Source organism: Triticum urartu, chromosome 1 (genome assembly GCF_003073215.2).
Source record: "Triticum urartu cultivar G1812 chromosome 1, Tu2.1, whole genome shotgun sequence".
NCBI classification, from domain to species: domain Eukaryota; kingdom Viridiplantae; phylum Streptophyta; class Magnoliopsida; order Poales; family Poaceae; genus Triticum; species Triticum urartu.
This window is the reverse complement of record NC_053022.1, coordinates 15,138,822-15,144,635: the sequence shown is the minus strand read 5'-3', so window position 1 is coordinate 15,144,635 and position 5,814 is coordinate 15,138,822.

Sequence of the window (5,814 nt, the reverse complement as noted above, 5' to 3'; positions counted from 1 at the left end):
GCGCTTACGCGAGACCGGTTCCCTCGACGTGCTTTGCACATAGATGGCTTGCGGGCGACTGTCTCTCCAACTTTAGTTGAACCGAGTGTGGCTATGCCCGGTCCTTGCGAAGGTTAAAACGGAGTCTATTTGACAAACTATCATTGTGGTTTTGATGCGTAGGTGAGATTGGTTCTTACTTAAGCCCGTAGCAGCCACGTAAAACTTGCAACAACAAAGTAGAGGACGTCTAACTTGTTTTTGCAGGGCATGTTGTGATGTGATATGGTCAAGGCATGATGCTGAATTTTATTGTATGAGATGATCATGTTTTGTAACCGAGTTATCGGCAACTGGCAGGAGCCATATGGTTGTCGCTTTATTGTATGCAATGCAATCGCGATGTAATGCTTTACTTTATTACTAAACGGTAGTGATAGTCGTGGAAGCATAAGATTGGCGAGACGACAACGATGCTATGATGGAGATCAAGGTGCCACGCCGGTGACGATGGTGATCATGACGGTGCTTCGGAGATGGAGGTCACAAGCACAAGATGATGATGGCCATATCATATCACTTAAATTGATTGCATGTGATGTTTATCTTTTTATGCATCTTATCTTGCTTTGATTGAGGTAGCATTATAAGATGATCTCTCACTAAATTATCAAGAAGTGTTCTCCCTGAGTATGCACCGTTGCCAAAGTTCGTCGTGCCCAGACACCACATGATGATCGGGTGTGATAAGCTCTACGTCCATCTACAACGGGTGCAAGCCAGTTTTGCACACGCAAAATACTCAGGTTAAACTTGACGAGCCTAGCATATGCAGATATGGCCTCGGAACACAGAGACCGAAAGGTCGAGCGTGAATCATATAGTAGATATGATCAACATAAACGATGTTCACCATTGAAAACTACTCCATCTCACGTGATGATCGGTTATGGTTTAGTTGATTTGGATCACGTAATCACTTAGAAGATTAGAGGGATGTCTATCTAAGTGGGAGTTCTTAAGTAATTTGATTAATTGAACTTAAATTTATCATGAACTTAGTCCCTGATAGTATCTTGCTTGCTTATGTTGATTGTAGATAGATGGCTCGTGTTGTTGTTCCGTTGAATTTTAATGCGTTCCTTGAGAAAGCAAAGTTGAAAGATGATGGTAGCAATTACACGGACTAGGTCCGTAACTTGAGGATTATCCTCATTGCTGCTCAGAAGAATTACGTCCTGGAAGCACCGCTGGGTGCCAGGCCTGCTGCTGGAGCAACACCAGATGTTATGAACGTCTGGCAAAGCAAAGCTGATGACTACTCGATAGTTCAGTGTGCCATGCTTTACGGCTTAGAATCGGGACTTCAACGACGTTTTGAACATCATGGAGCATATGAGATGTTCCAGGAGTTGAAGTTAATATTTCAAGCAAATGCCCGAATTGAGAGATATGAAGTCTCCAATAAGTTCTATAGCTGCAAGATGGAGGAGAACAGTTCTGTCAGTGAGCATATACTCAAAATGTCTGGGTATAATAATCACTTGATTCAATTGGGAGTTAATCTTCCGGATGATTGCGTCATTGACAGAATTCTCCAATCACTGCCACCAAGCTACAAGAGCTTCGTGATGAACTATAATATGCAAGGGATGAACAAGACTATTCCCGAGCTCTTCACAATGCTGAAAGCTGCGGAGGTAGAAATCAAGAAGGAGCATCAAGTGTTGATGGTTAACAAGACCACTAGTTTCAAGAAAAAGGGCAAAGGGAAGAAGAAGGGGAACTTCAAGAAGAACGGCAAGCAAGTTGCTGCTCAGGAGAAGAAACCCAAGTCTGGACCTAAGCCTGAAACTGAGTGCTTCTACTGCAAGCAGACTGGTCACTGGAAGCGGAACTGCCCCAAGTATTTGGTGGATAAGAAGGATGGCAAGGTGAACAAAGGTATATGTGATATACATGTTATTGATGTGTACCTTACTAGAGATCGCAGTAGCACCTGGGTATTTCATACTGGTTCTGTTGCTAATATTTGCAACTCGAAACAGGGACTACGGAATAAGCGGGCACTAGTAAAGGACGAGGTGACGATGCGCGTGGGAAACGGTTCCAAAGTCGATGTGATCGCGGTCGGCACGCTACCTCTACATCTACATTCGGGATTAATATTAGACCTAAATAATTGTTATTTGGTGCCAGCGTTGAGCATGAACATTATATCTGGATCTTGTTTAATGCGAGAAGGTTATTCATTTAAATCAGAGAATAATGGTTGTTCTATTTATATGAGTAATATCTTTTATGGTCATGCACCCTTAAAGAGTGGTCTATTTTTATTGAATCTCGATAGTAGTAATACACATATTCATAATGTTGAAGCCAAAAGATGCAGAGTTGATAATGAAAGTGCAACTTATTTGTGGCACTGTCGTTTAGGTCATATCGGTGTAAAGCGCATGAAGAAACTCCATACTGATGGACTTTTGGAACCACTTGATTATGAATCACTTGGTACTTGCGAACCGTGCCTCATGGGCAAGATGACTAAAACACCGTTCTCCGGTACTATGGAGAGAGCAACAGATTTGTTGGAAATCATACATACCGATGTATGTGGTCCGATGAATATTGAGGCTCGTGGCGGATATCGTTATTTTCTCACCTTCACAGATGATTTAAGCAGATATGGATATATCTACTTAATGAAACGTAAGTCTGAAACATTTGAAAAGTTCAAAGAATTTCAGAGTGAAGTTGAAAATCATCGTAACAAGAAAATAAAGTTTCTACGATCTGATCGTGGAGGAGAATATTTGAGTTACGAGTTTGGTGTACATTTGAAAAACTGTGGAATAGTTTCGCAACTCACGCCACCCGGAACACCACAGCGTAATGGTGTGTCCGAACGTCGTAATCGTACTTTACTAGATATGGTGCGATCTATGATGTCTCTTACTGATTTACCGCTATCGTTTTGGGGTTATGCTCTAGAGACGGCTGCATTCACGTTAAATAGGGCACCATCAAAATCCGTTGAGACGACACCTTATGAACTGTGGTTTGGCAAGAAACCAAAGTTGTCGTTTCTTAAAGTTTGGGGCTGCGATGCTTATGTGAAAAAGCTTCAACCCGATAAGCTCGAACCCAAATCAGAAAAATGTGTCTTCATAGGATACCCAAAGGAAACTGTTGGGTACACCTTCTATCACAGATCCGAAGGCAAGACATTCGTTGCTAAGAATGGATCCTTTCTAGAGAAGGAGTTTCTCTCGAAAGAAGTGAGTGGGAGGAAAGTAGAACTTGACGAGGTAACTGTACCTGCTCCCTTACTGGAAAGTAGTACATCACAGAAAACTATTTCAGTGACACCTACACCAGTTAGTGAGGAAGCTAATGATAAAGATCATGAAACTTCAGATCAAGATACTGCTGAACCTCGTAGATCAACCAGAGTAAGATCCGCACCAGAGTGGTACGGTAATCCTGTTCTAGAAGTCATGGTACTAGATCATGATGAACCTACGAACTATGAAGAAGCGATGGTGAGCCTAGATTCCGCAAAGTGGCTTGAGGCCATGAAATCTGAGATGGGATCCATGTATGAGAACAGAGTATGGACTTTGGTTGAATTGCCCGATGATCGGCAAGCAATTGAGAATAAATGGATCTTTAAGAAGAAGACTGACGCTGATGGTAATGTTACTGTCTACAAAAGCTCGACTTGTCGCAAAAGGTTTTCGGCAAGTTCAAGGGATTGACTACGATGAGACCTTCTCACCCGTAGCGATGCTTAAGTCCGTCCGAATCATGTTAGCGATTGCCGCATTTTATGATCATGAAATTTGGCAGATGGATGTCAAAACTGCATTCCTGAATGGATTTCTGGAAGAAGAGTTGTATATGATGCAACCGGAAGGTTTTGTCGATCCAAAGGGAGCTAACAAAGTGTGCAAGCTCCAGCGATCCATTTATGGACTGGTGCAAGCCTCTCGGAGTTGGAATAAACGTTTTGATAGTGTGATCAAAGCATTTGGTTTTTTACAGACTTTCGGAGAAGCCTGTATTTACAAGAAAGTGAGTGGGAGCTCTGTAGCATTTCTAATATTATATGTGGATGACATATTGCTGATTGGAAATGATATAGAATTTCTGGATAGCATAAAGGGATACTTGAATAAAAAATTTTCAATGAAAGACCTCGGTGAAGCTGCTTACATATTAGGCATTAAGATCTATAGAGATAGATCAAGACGCTTAATTGGACTTTCACAAAGTACATACCTTGACAAAGTTTTGAAGAAGTTCAAAATGGATCAAGCAAAGAAAGGATTCTTGCCTGTGTTACAAGGTGTGAAGTTGAGTAAGACTCAATGCCCGACCAATGCAGAAGATACAGAGAAAATGAAAGATGTTCCCTATGCATCAGCCATAGGATCTATCATGTATGCAATGCTGTGTACCAGACCTGATGTGTGCCTTGCTATAAGCTTAGCAGGGAGGTACCAAAGTAATCCAGGAGTGGATCACTGGACAGCGGTCAAAAACATCCTGAAATACCTGAAAAGGACTAAGGATATGTTTCTCGTATATGGAGGTGACAAAGAGCTCACCGTAAAAGGTTACGTTGATGCAAGCTTTGACACTGATCCGGACGATTCTAAATCGCAAACCGGATACGTGTTTACATTAAACGGTGGAGCTGTCAGTTGGTGCAGTTCTAAACAAAGCATTGTGGCGGGATCTACATGTGAAGCGGAGTACATAGCTGCTTCGGAAGCAGCGAACGAAGGAGTCTGGATGAAGGAGTTCATATCCGATCTATGTGTCATACCTAGTGCATCGGGTCCAATGAAAATCTTTTGTGACAATACTGGTGCAATTGCCTTGGCAAAGGAATCCAGATTTCACAAAAGGACCAAGCACATCAAGAGACGCTTCAACTCCATCCAGGATCTAGTCCAGGTGGGAGACATAGAGATTTGCAAGATACATACGGATCTGAATGTTGCAGACCCGTTGACTAAGCCTCTTCCACGAGCAAAACATGATCAGCACCAAGGCTCCATGGGTGTTAGAATCATTATAGTGTAATCTAGATTATTGACTCTAGTGCAAGTGGGAGACTGAAGGAAATATGCCCTAGAGGCAATAATAAAGTTATTATTTATTTCCTTATAATCATGATAAATGTTTATTATTCATGCTAGAATTGTATTAACCGGAAACATAATACATGTGTGAATACATAGACAAACAAAGTGTCACTAGTATGCCTCTACTTGACTAGCTCGTTAATCAAAGATGGTTAAGCTTCCTAACCATGAACAAAGAGTTGTTATTTGATTAACGAGGTCACATCATTAGTTGAATGATCTGATTGACATGACCCATTCCATTAGCTTAGCACCCGATCGTTTAGTATGTTGCTATTGCTTTCTTCATGACTTATACATGTTCCTATAACTATGAGATTATGCAACTCCCGTTTACCGGAGGAACACTTTGGGTACTACCAAACGTCACAACGTAACTGGGTGATTATAAAGGAGTACTACAGGTGTCTCCAATGGTACATGTTTGGCTGGCGTATTTCGAGATTAGGATTTGTCACTCCGATTGTCGGAGAGGTATCTCTGGGCCCTCTCGGTAATACACATCACATAAGCCTTGCAAGCATTACAACTAATATGTTAGTTGTGAGATGATGTATTACGGAACGAGTAAAGAGACTTGCCGGTAACGAGATTGAACTAGGTATTGGATACCGACGATCGAATCTCGGGCAAGTAACATACCGATGACAAAGGGAACAACGTATGTTGTTATGCGGTCTGA